The following is a 19,639-nucleotide window of genomic DNA, read 5'->3' on the forward strand; positions in this document are numbered from 1 at the left end:
CTGTAATAAACAATATCCCATAGTTTTAAAGAGTTTCGACCAACATATTTGCAACGATTAATTCAAATAAAAACTGGGGCCGAAAAAGCCTGGTACCTGGGCCGAAAGAGCCTGAAATTGGGACCGAAAGAGCCTGAAAAACACGGGGCCGAAAGCATTCTATACATAGATGGTGACGTCACTACGTTAGTAAAGTAAAGTAACTTAAAGTAAAGTAAAGTCAGTAAAGACCGGTGTGACACAATGGGCCGAAAGAGCTTGGGGCCGAAAGAGCCGACAACCGATTTACAGTCGATTCAGTGCGGTGTAGGTTTGCTATATCGGAACTGTCACGGACGCTTGAATTATTCTTACACGTTTTTCGTGGTAATATTTTATGCCATGACAACATTGTTTCCATGATGTTATGCCATAGACTTGCTGAAGAATAATTCGTATGTAAAAAGTACTTCTATTCGTTGGCTTTAAATTGTAGTATTCTTACTTATGTAAGTTGGGTCCACCCATGCATATCATCAATGAATGAATAAATATTATCAATGATTGTAGCCTCTAAACCTAAAGTTAAAGCACCTTAAACTTCAAAGTCATATATTTCATGAAAAATCATTTGACAATAACTAAACTTGATATATACTTTATTATTTATCTTTTGTTTAACAAATAACGAGTGAAATATGTTGGTTGACAGACAATAATAATGGAGTTACGTACCTCTAAACATTCATCTATATCGTAGTCTGCGTCACACAGAATTACCCTATAAGATCGTGCACCGATTTTGATGACGTCACAGCGAGGCCCTGGGATGTGTTTATAATAACCGATATATGTTTTTGTGAATATGTGTTTATTTGTATTAAATATGTGTTGTTTTAGATGAATTTCGTGAATAAACTGTATTGAAAATAATGGTTGAAACAATACTGGTCTTCATAAAAACGAAATATGAACTGTGATAACTGTATTCAGAGGTCTAGATAAAGTGTATTTACTAACGGAAAATAGCTTAATGAAATTCTATTCACAATGGGGGCATAAAAGGCTGTCACTCCTTCTAATGGTAGTTCTGGCTTCCATAACTTTAAATGTCGCTTTTTATGATTTTTGACTGGCGCGACTTTATAGTTATGGACCAACCCCATTAGGAAAGTCAACCAGAAATTCCCAAAAAGTTGACAGTTAACAAAGACCGGTCCAAAACAGCTTTTAAATGCAGTTGTTGGCCCAAATCAACCACTTGATTGGAAAGATTGACATTTTTCACATTTAACTGATATATTCTTTCACAAAAAACTATCTTAAACATTTAAAATGTATCTATTCTGCTCATACATATCGAGAAAAACAGCGATGTGACAGACTTTCTTCAAATGCGAATCTCCCGAGATTTCACGGTCATATGACATTATTTCTATTTTTAGTAACAAACCATGTGCTCTAGTGTTTTCAAATTCAGAATGACATTTCCCGGTATTTTAATTATACTGGCTTATTTTGTAAACAAATTGTAGTGTCGATACAAAGTCAAAGTAAATATTATATAAAACTACCTTATTCACAATGAAATCAGTCTTATTATCCACCAGACGTAAGTTGTTAATCACAAATAAAAGATTTCAGAAAACGAAAGTAATGTTTACAATTTCAGCATAAAATGTCAAGGTTTATCCGAAAGTATCCAAATGAAAACTCGTCACGTGACAAAGCGACAATGGCGTCAAAATTGTGAATTTCAGACTGATGAGAGTTATTTTCATCTAATGTAAGATGCATTTGAAACATCTGAACCTTAAAACATTCCTCGATGCAGTAATTTATATTCATTCACTAATATATGTAGAAATGTATCCAAGAAAATGAGCTTTCTTTGATTTATAGCGTGACATAAATATGTTACGACTCTGGTTGACTTTCGATACGGGGTTAGCTTCAGCGTACAGGTCTGTCAATACTATATAAACTGTACGCTGAAGTTTCTTTAGCTATCTAATGGCAGTTGTTTTGTGACAAAATCTCAAACTGACTCAGCGAGAATCTTTATCGCAATAGGCCGGTCACGATCTTAACGTATGTCTCGTGTCATCATTTGGGGGTAAAATTGTCCTCATACACAGCATACTTTAACCGTATTGTAATGCAAAGTTCAGAGTGCACAACACAAATTCGAGACGGGCCTCCAAGGGAAACTACTCTTACAACATTTTACGATCAAAACATTGACAAACATAGCCGTCTGGTGAAGGAAATGTGCAGATTTTAAACATCTTTTTAGGCTATTTCTTTGGAACGAGGTCAGAAAAAACGAACATTATATCATATTTATTGTTTTTTCCTCATGATTGTTGTCTTATCGGCTGTGGAAATTCTCGCGTTAAAAACTGAACAGTTTACGGGCACGTGCGTTCGAATGTTGCTTAGAAGTTTACGTCATAAAAGAGTACACGATCTTATAGGGCTGCACGAAGTTATAGGAATAGAGGATAACCAAATTATCGATTCTTGAATAACCAGTTTGACATCGCTTGATCTTACGGACATGTTTAAGATCTGAGTGTATACCAATATTTACTCATGGTGTTTGTTGTTAAAATATCTATAAAAAAGGCATTTCTAGGAATGGGACATATGATGTGCTCTAAATGGATATCCTTCGTTCCTATAGGTTCGTGAATGTGTGTTAATTCGTGAATTTTTTTATGACGTAATTTTTAAGCCGCCCGTGTACTGCACGCGTCCCAATTCGATACAATTACAACCGTATATTTTTCACTGTCAACAAAATCCAAAAAAATGAGGACAAAGAAGGTAATAGTTGTGTTTTCACCATAATAATTAAACACACAATGTACACAAACACCAAATAAATAAATAAAAATACCTTTTAAGTAAAATATTTCCAATATGTAGGTTTTCGAATAATCCGGGTTCCTGTGCTCACATTTGTCAAGGTCATTTTACTGTACATTATCGACTCAGATCGGCGTTGTCATATTATAGAGGCCCATAAAGGGGTTTATGGTATCCACACAAAAATCAATTAAAATCTTATTAACGCCTTGCGGATTTTTTAACGTTGTAGGCCAAACCTCAGAGATACCATGGCGGGTATAGAGCATACGCAGCGATTTTCCTTGTCCAATTGGCAAAAGTACCCGAACCGGTCCGATTGGGAAAAAAAATTGAGTCGTGAAAACCTCAAAATTGGGAAAAATCGAGTCGTGAAATCCTGAAATTGGGAAAATCGCGTCGTGAAGTTTGGGTCTTATTGAATACATCATACAGTTCATACTTAATTGAACATACCCATTTAAATAATCATTTGCAGGCATGCCTTAATGACCATTAAGTTATAAAGTTTATATAAATAACAAAATATTATAAAGAACACACCAAATCAATTACTAGTTGTTTTAATCTCTTTTAAAGCAATGTCTCTCTCTTTCATTTTTGTGAAAATTTCAACAATCTTTGATGTTTGATCATCACTCAGTTGCTTGCATCCCTCCCTGCACAGCATCATTAGTGCTGTCAATGTGTCCTGTGATAGATGGTTCCGATTGGTTTTTTGGCATAATATTTGCTATTATGACTCATTTCAAACTACGATAAGGTTACAAACCGACATAAAACAGTACGCCGACTGCCTGGCAAAAGAACCGGAAACAGTAACAACTCTATTGATTGAATGCGCTGAATAATAAAACCCGAAATTAATCGAGCGCGTGGTTACACACAACTATACGATTTTCTTTGTTCGCTCGCCGAAAGTTGGTTTTTTTACGAAACTTTCGATCGTTTTGAGAAAAAATTCGGACGCTAATTGGGATTTTTCCAGATGCCGATTGGGAATTTGGGAATTTTCGCTCGATTGGGAAAGTACCGTTTTGGGAATTTGGGAATTTTCGTTCGATTGGGAAAGTACCGTTTACCGGTACTTTATAAAGAAGGAGGAAAATCGCTGATACGACCCCGATATTCTGCTTAAAGCAGTAGATGATGTAAAGATGTGTAAAAGCCCGATGCCGTCAACAAGTGGCATACAAAAGTTGCACGCCAACATTGTTAGAGAAGACTCTGATACCGAATCAGACACAGACACGGACGATTCCGAAAACTGTTGCGTATGTGGACAATTTAGTCCAACAAATATGGACACGAGGCCGCACATAAAAATCGTTAATTGGGGGCAGTGTGACGAGTGTGGGCATTGGGTCCACTTTTCATTCTGCCATACAAAATCGGTGCTGCGAAGAGGAGACAGATTCCTTTGCCCACACTGTTGTTAAAATTAAAATTTGTTTTGCACCGTTTTTGTTATGCATTCGTTAATAATTGTTAAATCGTTCAATGCTGATCATTAATGATTCATTACATTCACTTAAATGTATCATTTGAATGCGTTTAATGTTCATACTTAATACGTTATTTGTTAAATAAGTTCATTTTGTATAGAGGATAAAGTAATTGCAAGATAGAGAAATGAAAGACTCTGCGTTTGACTCAGCAATTTCCCCACACAGAGCCTCACAGAAGAGCCCGTGCGTTCGACCAATCGAATTCACGAACCTATAGCATAACGTCTAGCAGATGTTGACTTCCAGCTGTCAACTTCAACATGTAAGTTTTTTGATGTTACGCATGTTTGTTGACGATTTTTTTCATTGTTTTATGAAACATGGATATTTTCCTTTTTAAATCTCACATTTTTCTTAATAATGCAGACATTCATTGTACGCATGCGCGAGTTTGAATGCCTAGGTGGTCGAACCAACAGGAAAAGTGGCTAGCTACTTGAAAACTTTTCATGTTTTTTCAGCCATATGCACATTTTAACCAGCGCAAGTGTACCATGAATTGTAAATAATTAAGAATTTTTAGAGATAAAACACACAAATATTTGTGTTTCATAAAACAAAAACAAAATTTGTAAATAAAATTGTGTAACAGCCATGCACTTTTTGAAATAACAACAACTATCGTTGAGTGACCCCAATCGACACTGCCCTCATTTGACGTGATTTTTGTTTTGCCTCTGTTTGATACATAAGCGACATCCGTTGACGCCATACAATAGCACATGGTACACTACGCACAATTTACTATAGTTGTTTGTTATGTGGAAAATAGGGGGTTAAATGGTAAGATATGTTTGATTGGTTTGCAATTGGTGGATTTTTATGTATTTTACTTAATGCAAAACTTTTGAACACTTTACACCAAATTGTCTTTGTAAATAAGACGGTGGGATAATGCATCGGTTTCGTCCGCAAAAGTTCATTATTTCATTCATAAGTCACGTGACTGCCATTCGACAAAACATTGTATAAATAGATTAATTTTCACTATGAAAAAGGTGTGAGGGTAAACTGGGATTTGAAGTCCGGATATGTTTTTGGTTATGCTGTAATACAATTTTAACTACATGTAGCAAGTGTAATTGGTAATTGCATATAATGTTTATTTCTTATTTTCATTTACTTAATTATAATTGTAGGTTCCACAAAAGAAGTACGGGTTATATTCACCTACTTTTATAAACATAGCTAATGACAAGGGATTGCTGACAGGGTCCCCTATTAAAACCACTGCCAGAAAGTATGGCATCCCAAAATTTAAAAACCTTAATTGATTTAATTATTTTCAGTTCCATATTGATTTTACAGTGGTACAAATTTAAGTACAACAATCATGAGTTAATATTTTATGCATTCAGTCTACAGGAGTGATATTTACATTGAAATCAGGTAACCAATCAGATGCGTCGTTTTAAGGCACTCTCAACAAATATGGCCGCCGTTACATAGACTTGGGTAATTTTTTTTCAACGAATTTTTGTGGATAACACAATCAATTGAATTTTAAATGTTTAAATAAAAGGTAAATGTGTAATGAATAACACAATTAATTACATAAATCCCTATTATTGAGCAACAAAACTTCAACAAACTGCTTGTATGCATTGAAATTGGGCACTCAAGGATATCCCCATACTGTTAAATGGCAGAAATTGTCAGGTCCAAATCAGGACATTCCATTAAAAATGTCAGGACTTCTCCGACATTTTACCAAAAAGCCGGACACCGAAAACGATCAATCATGCCACCTTAACTGTAGTCATTAATCCATTTATTACTTATACCTCAGTCGCAAATAGACACCGATCACCGTCCGATGGGCGGCCGACGTATTTTTTTGCTCATCGGGCTGGCGACCGGCTGATGATTGCACAGAAACCGGGTCTTTTTATAGCATCGGGTAGCGTCCGGATTAATATAAGTCTCACTTAAAATTTTACCCGATGTCGGGCCCGGGAAGGAATCGAGTTGAGATCGAAACAAGATCGGACGATCAACGCATGGGTATTGCCGGGCGATTGCCCGACATCGGATTCTTTAAACATGTATCGGCAAAAGTAAAGGTATTTCCCAGTGGCATATACATCGCCCGGCGACCGTCTGATTGCCTGAGGGCTTCCGCATGATGCACGCCGGACGATGCTTGTCATAATACATGTACAATGAATCCGATGTCGGGCGCACGCCGGGCGATAACTGTTCGTTGATATTCTGATCTTTTTTCGATCTCAACTCGATTCCTTCCCGGGCCCGATGTCGGGTAAAACAAACTGTGATATAAAAAATTAATCTTTAATGCTTGAAAATGACCCGATGTGCGTGCGATCATCTGCCGGCGCCAGCCCGATGAGTGGAAAAAAACGTCGGCCACTGATTGGACGTTGATCTGTGTCTATTTGTGACTGAGGTTTTAAACTTTGTTATTCGTCGGACGGCGGACGGCTCCAACGTGTCCAGTCTTCCCGATGCCTGGAGATCGGACACATCGGCCAGCGACCAGATTATTTGTGACCGAGGCATTACAAAACCTCATTATTTCTGGCAAATATTGACAATAAATGTGTGTAAGAGTTTCATCAACACAGACGTTCTCCATTTTCCAGGCCCCATTCCCAATGCAAATCTGGTTGTTTTTTTCCCAATTGAAAAAAAATTCCCAATTTAAAAAAAAAACTTTTAATATAAAAGAAAAAAATTGCATTGTAAAATTATCTGTTGCCTTGAATTTGTTTTAAAAAACAGTAAAATATGTTAAATTGATTATTCAAGACTTTCCTTATTTTCCCCAAAAGCCGGTGGTTCGCGCGATTTTTTTCAATTAAAAAAAGTCCATGCCCTGTCCCCTAAAAAACACTGCACTTGTCACATATGTACATATTATTTTGTAAAATTTTAATAATATGTTATCTTAATAGTCATTATTTGCTAGTTAGCGGCTTCTTTGAAATGTAAGAAACACTATTTTCATGCGATTATTTTTCCCAATTGAGTCAGTTTTGCGATTCTTTTTTTTCCCCAAATCGGGATTTTCATGACGCGAAATTCCAGTGTGGCGTTTTCCCAAAATGGAGTGGAAAAGGCCCGTTTTCCTGAAGTAAACAGACATGTGCACTATGCAGATGAATCCAATACGTGAAATTGGGGCATGCCTCTATTTCAGTTAAAGTTGGGACAGAGGCATGTGTAATCCTTTAACGCGATGTGCGCCCATCGAGCACTGTTTTTATTGAAGCAATCATCAATTATAACTCTTAATTTGATTGATGCAATATGTACAAATTATATTCTGAAAATTGGTCAAAAACGAAAGTTAATTTATGTGAAACATCTTTCTGTATCGGTTAGCACTCAATTTTATATATATATATATAAAACTGGTGTTTTGACAGGTCTTCAAGCCTCAGGTGGTATATTACACAGAATATCGCGTAATATTATCTTTGGACTTGATTTTGGCCATGAAATACAAAAGCAGACTGCTTTTAAGTCACTACGATGCATCTCGCTAGCAAAAGGCTTCCCCTTTCTTAAAAAACACCATGGTGTGAATGCCTGATAAAATCAGTAATCTGCCGATAAATAACTGATAAGGTGTCAAACACAACACTGAATCACTCGACTTGTAGATATGGTTTGTTAATAGGGTGCAATAAAGGGATTAGTGATGATAATTTGAGCCAGACGGAGCTTGAATAGCAAATTTTAGTTTGATCAGTGCTCCAGATAACTTGCGTAAAGGTGTAAAAATGAATTAAATTTCTTAAATAACGATTTAGATTTCAAATCTTTGCATAAAGTTACGCATTGAAAAAATAAAACACGAAATCGAAATTTTTGAATGTGCGTTAAACTTCCAGTAGCAAATTATGTATGGTAAACATTTTATCCCGGTTCTGGCTCGTCTAGGCGCTCAATTAAAACTACAACTTTAAATCAACCTCACTCAAGCGTTTGCTGTGAGGAAGAGCCACACCTAAGAATGGTGGAAAGGCCAAACGGTCTCGATTCTGTTCTCCTGGATTTGCAGGCGAGTCATTACTGTTTATTGTACCTTTTTAATTACACTTATCGTAAATTTTATACACAAGTAATATACTGTATACCTATTCAAAATGCCATGAAAATCAAATGTTAAATATAGTTTTTGATATGACTTTAACGGCGACCAAAAGGCCATTATGACCTATAAGGCTATATAAAGCTGAAGTGTGAGTGACCGTTTTACAGAACAAATCTAAATGGCCAACTGAAGCAGTGTATTGAAGCATGGAAGGCAAAAAAGCCATTTCAGTGTCAAAAGTCCTCGCTGCATGCATTTTTTCAATTAGATTCAAATACCAAAAGCATGGTTTCGTCAATAATTGATGAACTTATAAGCTCTTGCGTAAATGACTGCGAATCTAAAGCACTCAAAATTATTTGGTAATATATTGTTAAGAATTAATTTTATAAATAGGGGGTAAAATAAGAATTAATTTGTAAAATAGGGAGTAAATAAGAATTTGGCCAAATTTTTATCTGGAGCTCTGAGTTTGATCTTATAAAAAGTATGTTGTTTTACGAATGTGGGGACAAATTGTGTCACATCGGGACACCAGGACAAACACCCCAAAAGCAAGACTGTCTCTCCAAGATTGGGACGTCTGGCATGTATGACTATCCCTTACTCTCATACCTTGTGATGATTGGGAAAATCATAAGTCCCTAAATGGACTATCATTCCCTTGATCTGTCCTCCTCATAGTATCATGCCTTTAACAAAAAACCAAGAAGTGCTGGAAAGTTAATGTTTTTTCTATTTTTATGCCCCTGGATAGAAATATCAGGGGTATATTGTTTTTGGCCTGTCTGTCTGGCAGTCATTCATTCATTGATTGTGTGTGTCCCAAAACTTGAACCTTCGTTAAAGTTTGATAACTTTTGCAATAGTAAAGATTGCAACTTGATATTTGGCATGCATGTTTATCTCATGAAGTTGCACAGTTTTAGTGGTGAAAAGTCAAGATTAAGCTCATCCTTCAAGGTCAAAGGTCAAATATTATTGTATTTTTATTAGCTCATCTATTTATTTATTTTTTATTATGAGCTATTGTCATCACCTTAGCGTCTGCGTCGGCGCCCGGTTAAGTTTTGTGTTTAGGTCCACTTTTCTCATAAAGTATCAAAGCTATTGCATTCAAACTTGATACACTTACTAACTATCATGAGGGGACTGGGCAGGCAAAGTAAGATAACTCTGGCGTGCATTTTGACAGATTATGTGCCCTTTTTGTACTTAGAAAATTGAAAAATTTGGTAAAGTTTTGTGTTTAGGTCCACTTTATTCCCAAAGTATCAAAGCTATTGCTTTCATACTTGCGACACTTACTAACTATCATAAGCGGACTGTGCAGGCAAAGTTATGTAACTCTGACTGGCATTTTGACAGAATTATGTCCCCTTTATACTTAGAAAATTGAAAATTTCATTAAGTTTTGTGTTTTGGTCCACTTAACTCCTAAAGTATCAAAGCTATTGCTTTCAGACTCGGAACACTTGCAAACTATCAAAAGAGGACTGTACATGATAAGCTGCATAACTCTGGTTGCCATTTTGACGGCATTATGGCCCTTTTTTGACTTAGTAACTTTAAATATATGGTTAAATATTGTGTTTACATCCACTTTACTTCTAAAGAATCAAGGCTATTGCTTTCAAACTTCAAATACTTTCATTCTATCATGAGGGTACAGTATTTTTTTATGGCAATTTCGGGGGCCGATATTCGGCCCCATTCCCCTAAAAAAAGAGTATATATTTTTTCCCCATTTTGTAAAAAAAATCCCCTCCAGAAGTAAAAAAAAAAAAAAACATTTTTTTTTAGAAAGAACTGTCTCATAATCATGATAAATATATCTTAAATTTATTTCATAAACAACTAACAAAGTATATAACTATAATTTATATTATTTTGAATTATTATAAAGAGTTATATTCAGTAGTTTTTCCCAAATCAGTGCACTTTCCACATTAATTGCATTTTTCTCCCAAAATGGCCAGGAAAAGGCCTGATGTATCTATAGTGTCAATATTTGTTGATAAAATCATTCCAATTTGGTCCATTTTATTGATAAAAAATGCTCAAATTTGCCATTTTATCGATTTAAAAGATCCCAATTAGACTTAAAATGGCTAATAAGAAAACTGAGACTGTGCATGAAGGCTGAACTGTCTGAAACTAATGTTGAAAAAATCATTGATATATATTTTAATTTTAAGAAAAAGGACAAAGACATTCAGCTGTGAATATTACATTCATACAAAAATGTGTATCAATATAATAAATATCATTATACATAAACAAGTGAATTTTTTATTTTCCCCTTTTCCTAAAAAACGACGCATTTTTTCCCCTTTGGACGGGCCCCGCCACCATTCCCCTATAAGTGAAAAAAAAACACACTGGGGTACTGTACCTGATAAGTTGAATTTTACCTTGACCCTTGAATGACCTTGACTCTCAAGGTCAAATAATTAAATTTTGCTAAAATTGCCATGACTTTGTTATTTATGATCAGATTTGATTGATACTTTGACAAACAACTCTTACCTGACATACTACAATAGACAATAACCAAATCATCCACTATCCCCACAACCCCAAAAAAGTGTTGTTGTTTTTTTTTGTTTTTTTTTAAAGATCATCTTCTAAATGACCACACCCTCACACTATACCCCTGCGACCCCCCCCCCCTCCCCAATTTATTTTTTTGAAACATGGTTAAAAACAAAAATATTTATTTTTATTATTTTATTTTTTGAAAGACCGTCCAACTATCCCACCCAAGAACCTCCCCCCCCAATATTTTTTTTATTTCTTATTTTTGGAAGATAATGTAAAAATGACCACACCCCCACACAATACACCCCTCTCCACCCCTCCATATTTTTTTTTATTGAAGTATTGAGATAGGTCCCTTCACCTAAAAAGAAAAATAGATGAGCGGTCCGCACCCGCAAGGCGGTGCTCTTGTTTCCTAAAACTTTAACCTCCGTTTAAGTTTGGTCATAAATTTTTGAATATTGAAAATAGCAACTTGATATTTGGCATGCCTGTGTATCTCATGGAGCCTCATGTTTTGAGTGGTGAAAGGTCAAATTCATCCTTCAAGGTCAAAGGTCAAAAATTAAAGAATGAATCATTTATCCATGCAATCTCTTACTTAGATCTACTAATTAACATTTTCTTACTAACATTGTCTTTTTATGCCCCTGGATTGAATTATCGGAGGTATATTGTTTTTGGCCAGTCTGTCTGTTTGTCTGTCTGTCCTTCTGTGGAAAACTTTAACCTTGGTTAAAGTTTTTCAATATTGAATAACTTTTGCAATATTAAAGATAGCAACTTGATATTTGGTATGCATGTGTATCTCATGGAGCTGCACATTTTGAGTGGTGAAAGGTCAAGGTTATCCTTCAAGGTCAAAGGTCAAATGTATGGCTTTAAAGCCGTGTCAATACTTAAACCATGGTCATAACTTTTGCAATATTAAAGAAAGCAACTTTACATTTGGCATGCATGTGAATCTCAGGGAGCTGCACATTTTGAGTGGTGAAAGGTCAAGGTCATCATTCAACGTCAAAGGGGGGAATAGTGTTTCTGACAAACACAACTCTTGTTAGAAGTTGTCATTTATTGTATGGTCATCCATGACTATTACAACGATCATTCTCATGACTTCCTGTGTTAGTTGGAAAATCGGTTTATTCCAGGGCGAATAAACTCATCGATTCATTTTACAGTGAATACTTCAGTGTTCAAATTAAAATATTATTTTAAAATTGAAAAGCTAAAAATATAACTATGAAATTAAATTAAATATAATTTAAAATTATAAATAAGTAAAATTGAAAATAAAAAATAAAAATAAATAAAAATGAAGGAAGATAATTAAAAAACAACGGCTGAAAGAGTTATGGTTCATGTTTTCTGCACTTCTCCTTGTTGCTAACTGTTTATATTTTCATGTAAATCCCTTCAGAAGATTAAGAGTTATGCTCCGGACAAAAATTTACTTGAAATTAAATAAAGGGAGATAATTCAAAAGCTAAGGTAGATAGAGTTATGGTTCTGGGTCACTGCACTTCTCCCAGTTGCCATCTGTTTATATTCTAAGTTTAAAGTAAATCCATGGAATAGCATGGCTCGACACTAACGGTGGTCCTTTGAACCGGGGTCAGTAAAAAATAGGGAGGACCAGTGAAACTAGAAATTTGGTTGATCCGTAAATAGACCAGTGAAAAATCCTGGCCAGCTTATTGTGAAATAGTGGTGGAACGCCTTTTTCTTCAATAAAACAACTTTATATGTTCATAATAAAACAATAATTTCATCATTATTTTTTGGGCTGACTTGAGACAGGGATAAAAATAGCAACATATTGGAAATTACAATTGTTCTATATGCCCTGATGACAAAAACTTGTTGTCGGATCAAAAAAACGATTTGCGATCTGCAAATGTCTCCCGCAAAAGTCTCTGGACTTTGCCGTGATCGATACACAAATTAACATAAAATTCGAAGCGTTCGGATTGTGAAAAGAACAAAATGGTAGTTATTATTTTGAAAAAGCAGCAATAATCAGCATTTTATCGATCTTACCCTTCCCGAAAAAGTGTGTTAATTGCGCATTTAATGTACCATGAGAATATACTTTGTTTACCGTACGAATGTACACTGGAGGGCGCCGAATAATGTTTTGATATTGCCGGAGAGTAAACGTGCGTATTTTCAAGATCACAAGTTTTCGCGATGGTGGTTGAACCTCCGCCTAAAAAACCTTAAAGAACCTCTGCCTAAAAAACTTAAAACTAATGAAGAGAAGCTTAAGTACAGCAAAAAAATGCAAAGGATAAGAGATAGTTTAGTAGATGGTATAATTTTCTTTTTATAAATGCACAATACATTGTGGATAGTCCAGAAAGTAAGTTGAAATTTAGGTAAAATAACATAGAAATTGTCTGACCACTTGAAATCTCGGAGAACCAGTAATTTCTGAAAGCTGGTTGTCCTTTGGATCAGTAGGTAAAAAAAGTTAGTGTCAAGCCCTAAATAGATTTGGAGTTATGCTCTGGACAAAGTTTCGGACGGAAGGACGGACGCACAGACGGACAGAACCAATTACTATATCCCTTCCGAAATTAATTTCAGCAAGGATAAAAACACCATATCCTATTTCATACTACTAATATTTAGTAATAATAAAAATATTATCTGTGAGGCATTTAGAGCTAAACAGGGTACTGATTATCTAGGGGTTGATAAAACCAATAACTGAGTTGCATAGATATAATGCTGTAGTGTGGAATGAATTGATACAAATTCACAAACATTGAGGAATGAAGGATACAAAGTTTTATTTGTTTTTTAATTGATAAAGAAATGTCATCTTTTCAGTATCAATAAATTTATTTTAAGTATGAACAACATTTCATAGTGGTATTTACATGTCAGGGCATATGAAAAATGAATATTGAAGCTATATATTTTATCATCAACACGTTACTGGCTCAACTTTTAGGCCAATAAATTGTTTTGTTTTTTAAATAATTTCATTTATTGTCTTGACCAGCGTCTATTCTAGAAATTAAAAAGTAGGGGGAAAATTTCCCCCTACTTCTAAAAATATGGGTGGGGGATTTTTGAGAAACATGCAGGGGGCAATTGTTAACAAATTAAACATTAAAGGGATGGTCAACCACAGTACAGTATATTCCGTAATAAAATTTTACTGCGTATGTATACCTGGTAACTACTAGTTAAAGGGACTGTCAACCACGAATGACAAAAAAAAGAAAAGTTCTAAAATACGTTTTTTTTACTTTTTTATTACCGAATATACTGAAAATATGAAAACTTAACAACTTTTTTCAAGTAATGTAATATACCAGTCGTTATATTTTAATCAATATAAACTAATAATTGTAAATAAATACAGTATTTTACAACTTTTCTTTTTTCGTCGTCGTGGTTGGCAGTCCCTTTAACTTTAAATTACGCACATAGATTGAACCCAGGAATGAAAATTGCAATTTATCTATACATGTATAAAGAAAATACCTTTTTCAAGTCTTGCAAGCAAGGCAAAGGAAAAAAAGCCTTTTACACATATTTATAACATTGCATAATTTACTTTCCATGAGCAAGCATATTTTTAAATCTTTCATTTTATCAAAACACAATTGTACCCCTAACTGTACCGGTACCAGCCCAATTGGGAAAATGTTCTACAAAACCCCTTAAAATTGAACAAAAAATGTTGTGAAGTCTTCATATTGGGAAATTTCTGCATTTGATTGTTTGCTCCTAAATACTTTAAAATTGATAACTAAATGTTGTCAAGTTTTCAGTATTACATGTATATTTACTTATGTTCAAGCCATAGAGCTGCATAGGGAAACATATAACTTCATGCTGAATTTGTTTTATTTTTTAAATAATAAAAAAATTAAACCTTCAATTCAGGAGTTTTTTGGACAGCAAGTGGACAATTTGTAGTTTTTAGCTCACCTGAGCACAACGCGCTCATGGTGAGGTACTGTGATCGCCTTTTGTCCGTCGTGCGCCCGTCGTCAACATTTGCCTTGTGAACACACTAGAGGCCACATTTATTGTCCGATCTTCATGAAACTTGGTCATGCTGGGTCAAAAACTAGGTCACTAGGTCAAAAAAAAGAAAAACCTTGTGAACACTGTAGAAGTCACATTTGATGCCCAATCTTCATGTTACTTTGTCAAAATGTTTGTCTTAATGATATGTTGGTTGAGTTCAAAAATAATTTCGGTCCATTGAAAAACATGGCGACAAGGGGGCGGGGCAGTATTCCTTATATGGCTATAGAGAAACTCTGTGAACACTCTAGAAGTCACAATTTTTGCCCAAACATCATGAAACTTGGTCAAAACATTGGTTTGATTGATATCTCGGACGAGTTCGAAAATGGTCCAGATCGGTGAAAAAACATGGTCGTCAGAAGGTGGGCAGTTTTCTCTATATGTATATAGTGAAAACATGTGAACGCTCTAGAAGTCACATTTTTGGTCCAATCTTCATTAAATTTGGTCAGGACAGTTTCCTGGATACTAGGGTTGAGTTTGAAAATGGTTTGGATCAGTAAAAAAACATGGACGCCAAGAGGCAGGGCAGTTTTGCTTATATGGCTGTAGTTAAACCTTATTAACACTCTAGGAGTCACATTTATAGTCCAATCCTCATGAAACTTGGTCTGAACATTTGTTTTTATGATAGCTAGGCTGAGTTTGAAAGTGGTTTCAGTCTGTTGAAAAATATGGCCGCCAGGGGGCGGGGCAGCTTTGCTTATATGGCTATAATGAAACCTTGATAACACTCTAGAAGTAACATTTATAGCCCAATCTTGATGGAACATGGTCCGAAGATTTGTTGTATTGATAGCTTGGCTGAGTTCGAAAATGGTAAGGGTTTGTTCAAAAACATGGCCGCCAGGGTAGCGGCAGTTTTCATAATATGACTATATTAAACCCAAACTCTAGTTGTGATGCGGGTGTTGGTGCACAATGATGATGATGATGATGGTGATATGATGATATGATGATGATGATGATGATGATGATGATGATGATGATGATGATGATGCAGGTTTTATTGTTGTTTCAATTGGAAATATCAATCCAAGGTGAGTCCTAAAATTGTTCCAATTGTTTAAAAACACTTTGTAAAAAATTTGAACAATTTGGTTGTAAAAAAACAAACACTTATCACATCTTTTAAGAAGCACAAACAACTGTTTGAAGAAAAGTTGATTTGCATTTGTTTTTGCAAGAATAATGTATTTATGCTACAGATTTGTTGTGCATTTATTAAATTACAAATAGTTTGGAAGTTGTTTTGATATGATACATTTTCAAATGTCTTGTGTGTGTTTACTTCTATATTTGCACACATTTATAACTATAAGAAAGATCAAGTGATGTTTTGTACTATAAAAGATCAATATTGAATTTCTAGTAGCTGTACATATTCTTGTACTCATTTACAGGCTGTCAAGCGGTCATACTTTTTCCTACTGTTTCCAACTATTTCCTACTTTTTCATCAGGATCCTACTTTTTCCTACTTTTTTACCAAATCTTCCTACTATTCCTACTTTTTCATTTTCAATTAAGAATATTTTTTTTAAGAGTTTATTTAGTAAACTTGCAGGATGAATGAATCAATGGCATGACTGTATCCCTGGTAATGTGCATTCATCTAGATGAGACCTGACAATTAACCCATGCTGACTGTCTTCTAGCACCTCTTCAGGAAGCATAAATATTTATTTCTTATGTAACTTTTGAAAATATTGACAATTTTTTTTTAAGTAACAATAGTGCCTTGTTTACTTCCTTAGCATTTGTACACTGCAGACTTCACATACCTTACACAGTTCCAAGTGATGCAAGAGCTGAGGGCACCCATTGTTTATTCCAGTTTTATTTTGTCTCTATTGACAACAATTTGACCAAACCTTATGCATATTTACATGATATTGCTGTTTGGAATGTAGAGATATAGAGATACCATGTATTGTATGAGTGGTTATGAAATATGGAATTTATTACACAAGTTATTGGAAAAAGATAAAACTGATGCTTTGCTGAGTTTTCATCATTTAAAAATATAATGTAATAAATTCTGTATTACATGACAACAGATATGATGTTCTATTGATATCATACGCACATCATGTTTAGTAATTAAAAATAAATGCACAGAGCCTAAATGTCCCGATACATTTTTATGCTCCCGGTAGGGTGGCATATAGCAGTTGTACTGTCAGTCCGTTTGTCTGTCTGTCTGTCTGTCTGTCTGTGTGTCTGTCAGCAAACTTTAATATGGGCCATAACTTTTGCAATATTGAAGATAGCAACTTGATATTTGGCATGCATGTGTATATCATGGAGCTGAACATTTTGAGTGGTGAAAGGTGAAGGTCATCCTTCAAGGTCAAAAGTAAAAAAGTACAATCCAAGGGAGGTAATAAGCTTTAAAAGGGAGATATTTTCTAAACCTGCCAAATGATATATTGAAATTTTATTTCAAAGCGGCGCAATAGTGGGCATTGTGTTTCTGACAAACACAGTTCTTGTCTAATGATGCCATAGTTAGTGAGGTAACTTCAAGGTGTTAAAGCGTAGTATTAAAATTATTTAACGGCATTATTACACTCCGGCGAAGTAATCAATACCGTAATGAAAAAACCATTATTTGAAACTGGAATAAACAATGTAGTGCAACTGTTTCATTGCCCAATCAATGATGTCATAAAAGATGTCAGGTGATAAGGTCCTATCTCCAGTTGCATAATCTGCTCTGCAATGACCAGTGAGTTTGAATGTAACTTAAAGTTATTATAACTGCACCCTATTGTCAATTTAAAGGTTTCACAATGTAGCTGTAGCAGAGCATTGACACTGCTTTATATACTAGTATTAATCTTGTACAACAAGTTGGTGTATCACTAAATAAATTTGGTCTTCTGCTTAAGGATATAACATGCACACTATAATACCATTTTTATTGCACAATATATTACCATTTTTATATCCATACACAGAAGACCTCTAACCACTTATTGGATGATACACCAAAATGAACAGCATCTACTTATACTTCTTTAACAGGGTAGCTTTGCTTGAAACTTAATAATCATAGATGCACTATAAGTGCTAAAATGCCTAGTGGGAAAACAAAGTTTAACCCTTCATGGATGGAGAAGTTGGACAACAGTGGAAAAACACTTGGATCATGGTGCAAGAGAGATACCGGCAATGAGTTTGCAAGATATTGTACTGTCTAAATGAAGTCCATCTTGTTGTAATTCTGGTGCTAATCAACTGATAAGTCATGCAGATGGATAAAAACACAAGGAAAACATGAAATACATGCATGATAATTCACAAAAGCGTGGAAGTGCCCCAAAGCCAAGCAGCTCTCAGGGTGGTGGGGATAAATATATCTGTATGCAAGTACAACCATCACACAAGGAACAGATACAAAAGGCTGAAATCCTCTCGGCCCTTAAGGTAGCTTCAAGTGGGTATCCATAAAGAACATGTGATGGCACTCCTGCTCTGTTTCAAGCTATGTTTCATGGACCTGTGTCTAAAAAATTAGTATTATGTATTCCTACTTTTGAGGGAAAAGTTCCTACTTTTTCCTACTTTTTTCCTACTTTTCTTGCAAAAGTAGTTCCTATTTTTTCCTACTTTTTGAAAAAAGGTCACTTGACAGCCTGCATTTACTTTTTATGCTCCCCGAAATAAAATTTCGGCCGAGCATATAGTTGCCAGTTTGTCCTTCCTTCCTTACATCCGTCACACTTTTGTTACAGTTTCTCATAGCACCTTCAATACATAACCGATCTCTTTCATATTTGGCATGTAGGTACCTTGCATGGACCTCTACCTTTTGATGAGGTTTGAGGTCATTGGGGTCAAGGTCACTGAGGCTAATAATAGATTCTTCTGTCACACTTTTGTTACAGTTTCTCATAGCACCTTCAATACTAAGCCGATCATTTTCATATTTGGCATGTAGGTACCTTGCATGGACCTCTACCTTTTGATGAGGTTTGAGGTCACTGGGGTTAAGGTCAAGGTCACTGAGGCTAATAATAGATTTTTCCGTCACTCTTGTTACAGTTTCTCATAGCACCTTCAATACTTAACCGATCTCTTTCATATTTGGCATGTAGGTACCTTGCATGGACCTGTACCTTTGATGAGGTTTGATGTCACTGGGGTCAAGGTCACTGAGGCTAATAATATATTTTTCCGTCACTCTTTTGTTTAAGGTGGTTATTGACACATAGATTGCAAAGCGCATCATCGGGGAGCATCCATCAGTTTCACTGATATTCTTGTTTATAACTGACTTTTATATATGATAACAATTCAACATATTTTATTTAATTATGCAAAAACTATTTTATAAAAACACAATCTCTTGAACAAAAGTATCCAAAAGTGTTCTTCTAAACAGATTGTAAACAGTCATCCCCTATAAGATGCTGAGATGCTTATCTAATGATCTCAAATTTGGACAACAATTTGTTGAAAAATGTACTTCCATTTTCTTTTGCTGATGCTCATTATTAAATTACTGTCCTCATATTACTTTTATCCAAAATAATAGCTTTGTCGCAGTGGGTAACAAATGTCTATTTAAAAAAAAATTAAACACACACACACAAAACTACTGATAACGCATAATGTATATA

The 19,639-nt window shown here is 35.0% G+C and overlaps 1 protein-coding gene across 5 annotated transcripts in view; it reads left to right on the forward strand.

Moving 5' to 3' along the window:
• The first annotated feature begins 284 nt into the window (after positions 1-284).
• The window catches only part of LOC127847589 (guanylate kinase-like), a 47,738-nt gene continuing 28,383 nt past the window's right edge, over positions 285-19,639 (forward strand). For 2 of the 5 annotated variants that reach the window (XM_052379607.1, XM_052379603.1), the window contains exon 1: positions 297-445. The gene's annotated coding sequence lies outside the window, so the exon portion shown is untranslated. Of the gene's footprint in view, positions 446-4,523; positions 4,621-19,639 lie in introns of all 5 variants that reach the window. The other 3 variants (XM_052379606.1, XM_052379605.1, XM_052379604.1) reach the window with 3 other exon arrangements.

Source organism: Dreissena polymorpha, chromosome 10 (genome assembly GCF_020536995.1).
Source record: "Dreissena polymorpha isolate Duluth1 chromosome 10, UMN_Dpol_1.0, whole genome shotgun sequence".
Lineage (NCBI taxonomy): Eukaryota > Metazoa > Mollusca > Bivalvia > Myida > Dreissenidae > Dreissena > Dreissena polymorpha.